Raw genomic sequence first — 15,306 nt, forward strand, 5'->3', positions numbered from 1 at the left:
CAAAGGAGGTCCAACCAGTAATCTGGGTAACTACAAGCCCGTAAGTCTTACCAGCCTTCTATGCAAGGTCATGGAAAGAATCATCATGGACATGATAAATGAGGACATAGGTAATCTGCAAATGCTGGACCCATCACAGATCAGGTTTGTTAAAGGAAGGTCATGCCTCTTAAAGCTGGTGGATTTTTTTTAGAGGGTCACCAAAGCATTGGATAAAGGTAAGACTCTCTCCACACAGCTTACCTCGACCTGGCCAAGGGTTTTTGTACAATATCCCCATTTAGGCATTATAGACAAGCTCACTACCATTTTATCACCCACTGGATAGCCAACTGGCTCAATGATAGGACCTATGAGGTCAAAATATGTGATGCCACGTCCACCAAGAGGCCAGTCACTAGTGGAGTCCACCAGAGCTTGGTATTGGGCCCGCTCCTTTTTGGCATCCATTAAACTGAAATGGAAGCAAATACTAAAGCTTAATGGCTGATTATGTTTGCAGATGATTGCATGCTGGAGTTTATCATCAACTCCCCTGCAGATACTATCATTCTTCAAGAGGGTCTATCTCTGACTAATAAATGGTGTCAAAGCCATGGTCTTAAACTTAGTGCTAAGAAATGCATAATTGTGCCCTTTGGGAATCAACCATCCCAGCTAATTACCATGTTGATAATGCACCCCCTAAGAGTTGACCCAGTGGTCAGGGATCTGGGTACGCACATAGACAGTAACCTTACCTTTGACCACCATGTGGCCACAGTGGTGAGGAAATCCTTTTATGTTGTGCAACTTATAAGTAAGGGCACAGCATCTAGGTCCAAAGAAGCTATTATCCCACTATACTCCATCCTTATCAGACCAATCATAGAGTACAATGCTCCCTTAGGTATGTAACTGACCAGGCATATGCAGCAAATGGAGCCTCAAAGGTTCTTTACAAAAAGAATATCAGGCATAACAAGCCTGCCTTACAGAGAGCATCTTAATGCCCTTTCCCTCTACTCAGTCTCCTATATATTGCCAATCTATGCCTGGCTTGCAAGGCATACGCAAACCCTCGCTTATGAATCTCCTACATATTCGTAAGTCAAAGAGTACCAGAAATACAGGGTCTATGGATCTGAATTTTGACGGTGATTTAAATAGAATGCGCTGAAAACACAGATGTGTCCCAGAGACTGCCCCTCCTATAGAACAGGTTTCCCATCCAGCTGAGTTTGTGTATTACCCAGTTTAACCACAAACTAGACAAGTGGATGGGGAACAGGAAATTTACACCAGGCCTGGCACCCATGTCCCTTATGGACAGAGGAAGCTTATAAATGCCTGGCCCTCAATGTCCTATTTGGATGCAGGACATGTCCATTAACCATAACCATTTGTCAATTTATCATCTGCATAAAATGTAGTTTCCACTTTATACTTTTATACAATTTCAATATGTTGATTGGTTTTGCTTTTCTTGTACCAATCATGCAAAACGTTTTAGCCTTCCTTTTGACATTTTTGCTTTTCGTCTCTCTGTTTCCAGTTTCTTTTAAACTCATCTCTTCGCACTATGTAGCCTACAGTCATATTAGCATAATCTTTAAGCTATCTAATCTTTCTCTCTCTTTTCTTCATTGGAGTTACTTGATTCTTTAGAACTAATCAACTATCTTTCTCCCCTTCTATACTGAATTCTAAGCTACTAAAGTTGCAATCGGCTATTAACTTTCGGTTCTGAGAGAATGCTTTAACTTAGCTTATTAAAGATGGCTTAAATTAGTTTTGCAATCTGTTCACATTCTTTCCCAAATAAATATATATGAAAGTATTTATCAGCCCAGTTTATACTAGGCAAATCTTTTCAGAAGAGATATTTTTTCTGCATCAGTCAAAGATAATTTTGAGTGTAAGCTGGTTTCTTTTTCCTTGCATATGTATTAGATTTTCTGTAAGGCTTATTGTGCTTACGTCAACCTTAAAGAATGTTTAACACTTTAGAGACAGCATATGACATAATATCAGAACAAAAATTGTTTTGACTAATCAAATGATTTCTGATGTATAGCTACCCAATCAAAATGACGTTTTTTTATTAACTCTCATAAAAGCTCATTGCTCTTAATCAAACTAAAATCCTTGTTGAAACTAATTTTATAATGTTTTAATTTAATTTAAATTTATAATAGTACCAGAAGCCTCAATTCTTTCGCATTCTGTAGTAGGGAAATATGAGGTATTATACCATGATCCCCCCAAAACGTGCACGCTGATTGGCCAGCGTGCCCGTTGTAAATCGAGTTATACTAATGGAAAAAGGTCCGGTCGCCCGGACTTTTTTCCATTAGTATAACTCGTTTTTTTTAAACACTGTCTCGCTATGTTAAATGGGTTTAACATAGAGAGACAGCTTTAAAATAAGCAACGGAGATCTCCGTTGCTTATTTTAAAGCTGTCTCGCTATGTTAAACCCATTTAACATAGCGAGGCAGTGTTTAAAAAAAAAAGCAACGGAGAAAGCAAGATCTCCGTTGCTTATTTTAAAACTGTCTCGCTATGTTAAACTCATTTAACATAGCGAGACACTAAAAAAAAGCAACGGAGATCTTGCTTTCTCCGTTGCTTTTGCCCACAGCTCTGATGTACTGCGCAGGCGTGCAGTACATCAGAACTGCCGCGGATGCCAGACATCTGCGGAAGGGCAGTAAACAGGCATTATACTATGCCATTATTTAAGAAAAGTAACAGTTTCTTTTCTTAAATAATGTCATGTTATAATAGCAATAACCCACTTCTGGGTGTGGGTAATGCTAATTACCCACGGTTGGCTGTTTGGTCCGGGCCCGACCAAACCACGCCAACCGTGGGTAAATTTAGCATTACCCACACCCAGGCGTGGGTTATTGCTATAATGTCTTAGCCCTGTTAGCATCTGTTGACACTCCTTTTTTAATTAACTTTATTTTTTTGGAAAAAAAAAAAAAAACACACAAGCCTGTAGAATTCTAATGTAGCCTTCATATTTTAGTTTCTCTTTGTTCAGTGCTGGCCCATTTTGTTTAAAGCCTTTCAAGTACTGTTTTCACACTCTGATACGTTGTATATTTCATATATAACATTATTGTTTTTACATTTTGCATCCCATGGATAACCCGCTGCATGAAATATTTCTTATATTGAGCTAATCACCCAAATGCATCCTTTATGTTTTAGAAGTAGTATGCAAATTGAGAATTTAGCAATACTTTTACTTACTGCATGCAGTTTCATCTGATAACCTAACGTGAACTCAAATTCAGTTTGCTAAACACTGATAACAGCTTAACTCAATAATAATGCCAGCAGAACTTGGTGTTAAACTTTGCATAGCCTAATCTGTCAATGTCATGTTTGTGAATATTGTCATCTTACAATCAGTTACTGTTTCATCCAGAGGATATCTGGACATGGCAGACAATTTGATAGAACTGAGCTTATGACTGAAGAAAGAAGAGTCATATATTTCATGTTTTGTTTGTCTTTTCGCTTTTCCTGGTTAGGGATTGCCATAGCGAAACTCCGGTCCGCTAATGATTGGCAGAGGAACGCCCATTCACGCATGCCTTTCGGAGGCCACTGGACTGCGGGGAGGACATAGACTCCACACAGAAGGCACTCCAGCCGAGAATCGAATAGGAGAACCTCTTGCTGTGAGGCAACAATGCTACTGCTGTACCATCGCAGCTTAGGAGCAAAACCTCTACTCTGTGCAGTTTTATATAACATTCTACCAATTTTGGTAGGTGATCACTTTTTGATTTCTTCATAACTCTGCATAGCACAGTGTTATGGCAGACACTGGTCAGGACTCCTGCAAGAGTGCTATAAAAACAAAATCCTATTCAGTCTTGGCTGTAATAGCTATTATCTTGTGGGGGATATATAGCTTGACTGATAGAATGCAGTAGTCAATAATACACAGTTTCCATTCAATACTGGTATTGCTTAAAATGACAAGTTCTGGATTGATATTCATTAAGCCCCAGCGAGGGACTTCCTCTGCTGTGGATTTTACAGGCCCAGGTAAAGTATATAAGCAAGCATGGAAAGAAATTTGATCGTATTAATACCTATATGAACCAAGGTGGAGTCGCATTGCATGTAACATGGAATATGAGTTTCAGAGAGGAAACTGGTGAGGCTAACATTATATAATATAGCAACTCCTCCTGCTTTCTTGTAACTTGTATCAGCTCTGTGAATTCTGTATCCAGGTAAAACAATTCAAAATCATTGCCTTTTTACTTCAGCCATGATTTTGGGGCTGACAGAATATCTGGGTGGGACAAAAAATGCCAACCATGAAAGGACTGATTTTTTTTTTCTTTCAAATTAACATGAGCACTCTTCAATTCATTAGTTTTCTACCAACCATTTGTGGGTTCTAGGGCAATTTTAGTAACCTGTGGGCCTGAAACTGGATGCATTTATTTATTTACTGACATTTGATTACTGGGAGAGTCCAACTGGGTAGAAGACCATTTTCAGCATTGGCCCAGTGAGAGAAAGCTCCAGATTATTACAAAACATTTTAAGGACAATGATTATACAATCTTTAAAAATAAAACCAAAAATATCTGCAGTTTAAATAATTATAACAAATTAGACATCATATAAAAACACTGGTTATGAATCAATACAAGGTATATGTCAATCATGTAACATTTAGAGAAATTAAAGGTAAGTTAGTCTAATACAAACAATTTCACCAGAGAGAAGGGCTAGAGTATGGCAAGATCAATACTACAAGAGGAAGGAAATTATGTATTTTGCAGCTTGTGCTGCTAAGACTGTGGCCTGTGTATAGGAAACCTATACAGGCTCACACCACTGGCCTCTAAGATTTACTGAATATTATGTGAGTATTGAATGTTACCACTGGAAACATGGTGGCATATTGAAATCACAAAATTTCACCTGGATGATATTGAAAACATTAATGTCAAGTGCAGCTATGAGATATCACATAGAAGGTGAATCAGTCAAGCAGCCAAAGGTATAACTAGTCTGTAGCATATCAAAGATGTATTGACCTGTCAGCATTTTATTGTTTGTATAAGCCATTTCTCTGGGTAGGAAGAAGTGGATTGGATAGTTGTGGATGTGTAGAATGACCTAGTCTGGAAGGCAGTGTCTTTGGTTTGTGGGACCAGTAGAGTTGAACTACCTAACTTCTGCTCCTTGACAATGAAATCCCCATATTTTTTCAAGAACTCAGAGAGCATCTGTGATGCTCAAGAAGGCAGGTTAGTAGCAATGAATATTCTGTGTGATGGTTGGTATATGAAAAACAGTTTATTGTAGAAGTGCCCTAGGCAAAAAAGCAAAAACAGACCGGTTTCGGCTTCACAGTTACATAGCCTTCATCAGTATTAATGTCTGTTAAATAAGAAATGCTTTATATACATAATTTAAAGGACATGTGATCAGTTAAAGATTGAAAAATTTAGCGTTTTTGTGTGTCATTGTATGTTTATAGAGGGCGTTAGTTTCTTTATGGTGTTTAATGTTGCTAAGATGTTCAGAAATTCTGAATTTAAGAGGTTTAGATGCTACATTTAATTTTACTATCATAGATAAAATCATGAGACCCAGAAGCAATAAATTAGGATGGCATAAACTATTAAACAGTATAGAGAAAAATGGATTGTTAAACTGGGAGGTCTCTTTAAACCAGGGCTTAATGAACATCTTTAATTGATCACATTTAGTGGCTACAGCTAGGAACTGTAATAGTGCGCATTACTATAATTGTTTTTGTTTTATTTAAATTACTAAATTGTAAACTGCTTTTTCATACTGAGACTTGGATTTTCTGTTTGTGGGTGTTCTTTCCATGCTTTTAAAGTGAGGTTTCTGTGTTCTGCTCAGGTGGCATAATCTTGATAGAGGCCTGTTGTGTAGGCTGAAAGTTTTGTTTGTGTTTCTGGCAGCCATTTTCTGCTGATTGTCTTCATTATTATTGAGACTAACAAGGCCTCCTGACCTTCTGTAGTACGAGTGATTGGGTAATAGCAGGGGCTGAGTAGTAATCTGATCTTCCAACTCTTCCATTCTTACTGCTATATAAACCCTGTGTCTTATAAAGGCTCTGCTTGTATTGTCAGGCTCTGGATTGCATTGCATAAGTGGAAATTCCTTAATATTCCAAGAGCAGGCTAAGTTATTTCTTACACTTATTTCACTGAATTGCACTTCTGAAACACTTATAATTGTGCTATACAGTTGATCTACTATATTTTGCACTGTTATAAAGCTTTTTTATTGTTTCACTGCATTTATGTACTGTTTTAAACTGTTTTAACATTACTTAACTGTAAACTGCTTTTTCATACTGAGAGTTGTATTTTCTGTTTGTGATTGCTCTATCCGAACCTTTATGTGCATTTTTGTCTGTTAAAAGCATTCTCTAGTCTGCTCCTTGATCTGCTTAAAACTTTAATTTAGTGGCTACAGCTAGGAACTGTAATTTTTTTCCCACCCACCCACATGTTGTGTGTTTTTATACTTGGTGGCTTTGCAGTTGCCCGCCCATACTGTATATTTGATCTGTGACACTCCTCCCAGTCTAGTGTCATTAGTTCACTCAATCTAATAGAGAACATTTGTGAAGGCCAACCCACTCAGATTCTTAACTTTGAATTAACTTCTGTTCCAGCTTTCTTCATTTCCACTTTACTGGGGAAAAAAAAAAAAAAGCTTGCTTCCCCCCCTTTCCTGTGCCAGGTCAGATACGGATTTGCTGTGTCCAGGACTGTTTGTGAGCTCCTAAGCCCCCCCCCCCCCACTTAACTGGGGTTAAACTATTCCTGGCGCCATAAAGTCTGTTTTTCAAAATTTCCCTTGCAACTAGCCAGCTTTTTAGTTTTAGCACTCATCTGTTTCGTTGATCTCAGCACTTGTTCAGAACTCATTGTAAGCACTAAATAAGTTACAAATTACTACAGCGCTCAACTTTCCTCACTTGCCTAGAGGAAAACAGTTTTTAGTACTTAATAAATAAGCACCTATTCAGGCATGTCTAAAGGTCAGCTCCCGGTATTTTCTCCTGTCTACCTGATGAATCTGGGCATCTTGAGACAATGCAGCAATTGCCTCATGTACACAGACAACCCTCTCCTCCTACCACCCAACACTACGACCTGTGAGAGATGCACTTATATAGCCAAACTGGAAGCAAAGCTCTCTTTACCAAAGACAAGCCTAGACAGTCAAGAGGAGAAGGTAAACACTTGCACCGCACCACACTCATCAGATAGTCCCTCAAAACCTACACCACCAAAACACACACACACACAGAACCACAAAACACACACCTACATTTGTGGAGGCTCTCTGTACTAATCTGTCCAAACAACAGAGACCTCCAAAGCAGAAATGCAAGCAACCTCCAACCCCCAACACAACCCAAATGACACATAGTCCACATACTCAGTGTGCCACTCAACTACAGCCCATAAGGCATAACGTACCCAACACTCTAGTCATAGGTGACTCTATAGTCAGGCACACTGATGTTCCACTCACCAGGCTAAACAAGGAAAAAGTTACTGTCAGCTGCCAGTCAGGTGCCAGGGTCCGCCACATAACACACGCACTCAGGTCACTCCACAACAAGTGCAAATATGACTCTGTCATTGTCCATGTTGGTGTGAATGACCTGAGACATACCTCCCTGGTCTACATGAAAAGAGACATGGAGGAGCTCTCTGATCTTGTAGCCCAGGCCGGTATGACCCTAGCCCTGAGTAGCATCCTGCCATCACCCAGAATGACACCACAGTACAAGGACAAAATGATTGACTTTAACAATTGGCTAAGCTTCTGGTGTCATTATAAGGGAATCCAGTATCTGTCTGCCTGGGATGACATGATTGACAGACCACGCTGCTTTGCCAGAGATGGCCTGCACCTGTCGCCCTTGGGATTCTGGATACTGGCAAAGGGTCTTGCCACCCCTATAGTGCCTTTTTTAGGCAAGGTTCAAATGACAAATTCACCACCGTAACAGGTACAAGCAAGCAAAATCTGAGGGTAATGCTACTCAATGCTAGAAGTCTAAACCTCAAAATGCACTCACTCGAGGCACTCCTTAAAATGGAGAACATTGACATCTGTGCAGTGACAGAGACCTGGTTCAAAGCTCCAGAGAGCACCCCTGCATTACCAGGCTATAATTCATAACACACCTTTCAGCCACCAAACCCGGACCGAAACACTAAAGGTGGAGACATATCCATATTCATTAAGGATATCCACACCTCCAAGCTAGTTGCTCAGCATAACGCATCTGAGATTATCCAAGTTCAACTAACTCTGGGCAAAACTGCAATCCAGATTGTAGCTTGCTACAGACCCCCCACTATGCCCCAGGATTCCCACTCCTCTTTTCTTGATACACTGGAAAATATTAAGGTACAGCCCAACACTCTAATAACTGGGAAAACTACTCATGTACCAACTCTTTTGCTCAACGTTTTCTGGAAATCATCAATTCCAAAGCTTTGGATCAACTTATCCACACCCCAACCAGAGGCAGCAATATCCTAGACCTGGTCATCACCAACATGGGTGACCGGTGTTCCACACCAGGGGTCAGCTCCTCATTGGTCAGATCCGACCACAAGCTAATCACCCTAGACATCCACATCCCACTCCCACCCCCCATTAGGAAAACAACTGTAAAAAATTTCTCCAAAGCCAACTTCACGCTTCTTAAGTCAGAAGTGGCAAACTTCATGACACCCATGCAGATGGACAGTTGAGGTACGACTGCTGAATCCTACACAAATGCACTTTATAAGCACTTACACGAGTGCATGGATCATGCTATCCCTAACAGAACCAAGATGCTATCCTCCAAAAAAAGGAAGCCAATCTGGTGGTCTTCTGCCATAAACAAACTCTACAACAGAAGAAAGAAACTGTTGCAAAAAAGAGTAAAATCCCACGATTGGAGGAACTCCCTGGTCAGCCTCAGTAAGAAGCTGAGATCCCTCATTAAATCCTCCAAAGCTAGTTATGAAAACAAAATTGCCACTGATTCTAAAGACAACCACAAAGCATTCTATAGCTATGTTAAAAATCTCAATGGCAACACTCAGATCTGCTCTGAGTTACAGCACAATGACACTAAATATACAGAACCAACTGATATTGCCAACATCCTGGCAGATAGGTTCAGTGCTAACTTTACCCCCCCTCTCACCCACCCCCTAAAGGGCCCATCTTTATTCTGGAAGAATGCAAAGTTCCTGTAATCACGGCTGCACAGGTAAAAACTTCACTCTCCAAAGCCAAGAACACAGCATCCATGGGACCTGACAACATCCCAGGCTGCCTTCTACATGAACTACAGAATGAACTGGCACCCCACCTAAGTACCATGTTCAATCATAGCCTCACCTCAGGCTTTGTGCCCATTGAATGGCGCACCGCAACATTTATCCCACTCCACAAAGGGGGGGCCACAACAGACCCCGGGAACTACCGTCCCATTAGCCTGACGAGCCTCATCTGCAAGGCCATGGAACGTATCATCATGGAACTCAAACAAAGACATTGGAGATCTCCAAACCCTGGACCCCACACAGTTTGGGTTTGTAAAAGGCAGATCATGTCTCCTAAACCTGATAGACTTCTTTGAAGTAGTCACCAAGGCCATGGATGAGGGTAAGGTGGTTCACACAGCCTATCTAGATTTCGCCAAGGCGTTCGACACCATCCCCCACTCTGGAATTATAGATAAACTCACTAAACTAGGTATAAATCCCTATGTCACAAGATGGGTTGCCAACTGGCTTACTGAAAGAACCCACACTGTGAAAGTAGCAGACTCCAAATCAGACTTCAGACCAGTGACATGTGGAGTACCACAGGGTTCAGTCTTGGGTCCTCTCCTGTTTGGTATCTATTTCTCTGAAGTACAGGCTAACACAGAAGGTCTTTGGCTAACTAAATTCGCAGATGACTGCAAACTAGGAGCCATAATTGAAACTCCTAACGATGTGGACATCCTACAAAAGGGCCTCACTGAGACAGATGCCTGGTGTCAAAGACATGGTCTCAAGCTCAATGCCAAAAAGTGCATTGTTACCCCCTTTGGTAAAAATTCTGTACCCATGAACTACCACATAGGTAGTAGTCTACTTAACACTGAAAGTGTGATGGGAGACCTTGGGACACAGGTGGACAGTAGTCTCTCTTTTGATAATCACATCGCCAAAGTGGTCAGGAAATCCTTCTACGTGGCACACCTCATCACCAAAGGTTTCTCATCCAGAAAAAAAGAGGTAATTGTTCCCCTCTACTCATCACTCATTAGACCCATTATAGAGTACAATGCCCCTTTTGGTATGTACCTCACAAGACATCTACAACAACTGGAAAGGCCGCAAACATACCTCACAAAGAGGATTACTGGCCTCAAACAGATGCCTTATGCAGAACGTCTCAAAAAACTCCAGCTTTAGTCCGTCGCATATCGCCTACTCAGAGGTGATCTCTGCCTAACATACAAAGCTATGTCAAACCCAGAGCTGTTAGACATGCTCCACTTAAAGAAATCCCAATCCATCTGAGCTACACGCTCTAGGGACCTAAACCTTGTCACCACAATAAGCAGAACATGCTGGAGGGATAGATTCCTGTCCCAGAGACTTCCCATACTCTGGAACAGACTACCTATCTATGTCAAAAAGAGCTCCTCATTAGCACTCTTCAAGAAAAATCTTGATGATTGGATGGGTAATAGGAAATTCACCCCGGGGATCACTTCTGTGGTTCTGCTTGACAGGGGCACAGGAAAATAATTTTCTTGGGTGGCGAAAGCCAGGGTACATTTTTGGCTAGGCTTGTATAGGCCCTAGGGCCAATAGCCTAGTACCTACCTATGAACATGTCCTTTAAATTATGTATATAAAGCATTTCTTATTTAACAGACATTAACACTGATGAAGGCTATGTAACTGTGAAGCTGAAACCAGTCTGTTTCTGCTTTTTTGCCTAGGGCACTTCTACAGTAAATGATTTATCTGGTGCCACTGTATGCTGGTCTCTCATTTTTTGCTTTGCTTTGACTTGTACTGAGACCGTGCAGCTGCCGTACTAGCGGAGGTTTCTTTCTGTTTCATATGAAAAAGTGACCACTAGAGATGGAAGTGTCCTGTGACCCAGAGGAGTTGAAGTGTGAATGTGAGTCAGTGCTTTGCTGTTATTAACTAATGGCAATTATCTAGCCTTAAACTCAGTTCTGTTTTAAGGATTACATGTGTGCATATGTTTGCTGTAAAAATCTGTGCAGGTCTCAGTATACCTCTCAATTGTACAGATATTCACAGAATGTCCAGATTTTTACCACATATTTTTGGTTCATTTTTCATAAAATCATGTTTTTCTGGCAAATTAGTGACAAATCATTAAAGACTTAAGTTAGAAAATAATGACAGACATTTGAGTTTCAGACTTCATACCCTTCAGAAAATTCATGCTAATGCAAAACCTGTTATTCTGTCAACTTTCTAAGTCTGTAAGAGCAATATTTAAAACGTGTCCCTATTTTTGGGTATTTATCCCACTTTTATTTATGGCTATGTCCAGATTTCTTGCTCTAAGAGGTTGAGTGGTATGGGTCTGAGTAGGGCTTGTTCACTTACCGTAGTATTATTTCAAAGATGATGTGCTGAATTAAATACTGACTAAAAGTCACTCAGTAAGTATGAGTGTCATTTAAAGGGTCAGCCTGGTGAAGCTCTGTGTAAATACACAATGTAATGCATAATTCAGGAGAACTTGTTAAACCAAAAAAAGTTATTGACAACACTGAAAACTACATGAAATCCCGTAAAGCGAACTAAGTTAAGTTTGCATCCCTTACTTGAACAAGAACCTACACTGGTGTGACAACTTTTATAAAAGAAACTCATGCTAAGGAACTGAGCGCTCTTCAGACAGAGTACTGCAGATGACCAACAACACAAGAAAACACTTTGGAAGTGCAATTCTGCAGTGATGAATTTTAAGCTACCTCAGCACCTTATCTAATGCCTACATTAGCAAGGAAAAGGTAGGTGCTGCAACTGAATCTAAAGTAAAGTAATGGCTCCCCTAAAATAAATAGTATATTACATGAGTGTAACATTGATATTGAGATTTGAGGGCTAAGAATACAAAATGTTTGGCCAGACATATTCTTTGTATTGGAATCTAGTATTCATGCCTCCTAGTCTGTTGCTTTTATGAACAAACTATAAAGCTTAAATTTGAATTTATGTAAATTTCCATTATACTAATCTGGCTATAAAGTGCATTAATATCTACATGATTGTGTCATTGTTGTGGCATAGAAGGATAAAGCGCGGACTACAATCAAGATGAATGAGTTTCAGTTAGTGGAGCCTGCACTACGATACAGATGGCAGAATGTGACAACACAATAAGCTGCAGCTAAAATCAAACCATCAAGAGCATATTCATCTTGTACAATATACTGAGGGTCTTTCTTTGTAGGTAAAGTTGCAGCTCTGCTTGGCCAAGGCAATCATTAAATCAGTCAATCAAATCAAATCAGGATCAAGCTGGCGAATTCAATCCTGATGAATCAACCAGTCAAATCAATTCAAATCAGGAGCAAGCTGGTGATTTGAGCCCTGACGCATGAAAGGAACTCATGCACTGGTTATGAAACTTGAGTCCTGAGTCAAGTAAGGAAGGCCAGCAAACCAAGGAACTACCCAGGCTTATATACACAATAGTGAACATGCAGTATTTTTTGGAAACTTAGACCTGTTGACTTTTGGGAAATGTTATGACTGATCAAAAATAGCATAATCTTTCCTTAGTTGTCTGAAACATTTACTAAGAACATTATGCTATATATTTTTTTCGTTTTTTTTCTTACTAATCCATGCAAAGTATGGCTACTTCCCCTTTTACATTGGGTTGAAAATGTCACAGCATAAAACAAAACTTTGTAAGAAATATGTTCTCATATATTTTATAACCTAAATACAAAACTCTAGTTAATTAATGAAGATTATTACAAACATGCTCACTAATAATTATATCAAAATAGACTAACAAGCATGTTTATTTAATGCATATTTATGCTTTTATGTTTTTCCTACTACATTTTTGTTTTATGCCCAACCATGAAAGAGCCAGTTCAGTAAAATGGGACAGAATGCAGAGACCATACACATCCAACCCCCACTATTCAGTTAATTATGTTAGGCACTAAACCAAAGAAATTGTATATTTTTATTAAACAATTTACACTTTTTAAGCATGGTATAATACACACAGCAAGACAAAATACAGGATAAAATGAAACAGTTACAAGTAATAAATGATGTAATAACCCATTAAAATGATTTTACTGATGGGAGTTGGTTATTTTTAGAATCTTATAAGAAAACTTGATAAAGGTTTGTTTATTTTTAATTATTGTGATCACTGATGTGTATATCTCACAATCTTGTTCAGTGGTTGCACAGTTAGTCCTTGGTGAAAGTCTGGGTGAATTAAAGTTGTCCTTTTAAATGTATGCAGTTGCTCAATGCTAGTGATTTTCTGTTTAGCAAGTCTGATATATTTCCTAGTACAAAAATTAGTTGTGGATATTTTGTGTAGTTTGGTACAAGAAAACATTAATATGATTGACCTATCTTCACACAGCTATTTGAGTCATGACTCTATTAACTACTCTTTGTCATACTTTTGACTCCTGGTAAGATATCAGTTTCAGTGCAGAATTTAAATTATTTAGTAAGACATCTTGGTCTACAGGTTATTAACTTATTACCTGCTTTTGCTGGCACTGGTGCAGTGACTAGCAAACTTTAAATTAGTTTTATATTCTGAATTTAAATTTGTCAAAAGTTTGTAATTTTACCATTATTTTATGCATTGAATAACTTTAACACTTTTCAATGTTTTACAACTTTTGGTTTATTTTTCCACGTCCTAAACTATAGCTGATTTTTTTGTCTGCGGCATATCAAATGATTCAGTCCACAAACAATTGAAGACAAAGTCTCAGTGGTGTCATTTTTTTCAATCAAAACAAGGTCTGCAGGAGACATTTTATGCAGATGTGTCAGCTTTTAGGTCTGACATACTTTTATAGAATATAGCAGTAGTCTTTAGGATTTAGAACACATTTTTGGGAGACCTGTAGCAAAGAGGGGCGATATTCATTTTTTAGTTGTATTTCATGCCACATGCTTTTGGAAATAATAATGAACAATAAATCATTTTGTGCTGTTCAATGCAAATTACATTCTTCAAATCAATCTCCAGATTAGTTTGCTTACTTGTAATCCTGGTGTCAAGTAAGCAAACTAATCTGGAGATTGATTTGAAGAATATAATTTCCATTGGACAGCACAAAATGATCAAGGTGTCAGAAGCCGCGGTGGTGCACAGTAGCCTTGTCGCCTCACAGCAAGAGGTTCTCCCATTCGATTCTCGGCTGGAGCACCTTCTGTGTGGAGTCTGCATGTCCTCCCCATGGTCAAGTGGTGTTCGAAAGACATGCGTGAATGGGTGTGCTTTTGTTGAAGGTTGGGCATCGGGCTGGCACCTCGGTACCATAAAAATCCACTGCCAATCATTAGCAGACCAGAGTTCAGCTGTGACAACCCCTAACCGGGAAAAGCTGAAAGAAGAACAAAAACTTGTAATCATTGTGTCAGTGACGAAATACACTCACTTTTTGGGGTTCCTATTAGAAGACCGAAGATGCATTCTTTCGAATACGTCTTGGTCAAACTTAAAAGACTGAAATGGCAAAATATCGAAGTGGCTTTTAAGCAAATTCTTTCCCTGGGAAAGAATTTGCTTGGCTGCTTCATTACTTTGCCATTTTTGGCACTGTAGTGCAGTCTCGGAGTTGGAATATTTAAGTAGGGCGGTGTGGGGGTGAAGCCCCCCACTTAATGTAATGTTTAAAGTGTTTTTTTTTTTTTTTTTGTTGGAACAGTGATTTTTTTCCCTTGGAAAAAAAATCGCTGTTCTGACAGTTCGACATTGTAAGCTTTTGCTTACATAGGGTCGATTAATCACCATTCGCTTTTTTTAAGCATTCAGTGATCTAATATACACCCACTTTTTGAGTTGCAGTCAAGTATCTTGCCAGTGGCACAGTATTTGACTGGGAAAATACGTTTGAGGCAGCACTTGGAAAGTATATTGTTTTACACTTAAATGAATGCAAAGCCAGCTTTACTCTTCTTGGGTATCAGAATTATGAAAAAGGCATTTGTCATCATAGGATCACAT

This window comes from Protopterus annectens, chromosome 8.part0, assembly GCF_019279795.1.
Source record: "Protopterus annectens isolate FY-2018-M chromosome 8.part0, PAN1.0, whole genome shotgun sequence".
NCBI lineage: Eukaryota > Metazoa > Chordata > Ceratodontiformes > Protopteridae > Protopterus > Protopterus annectens.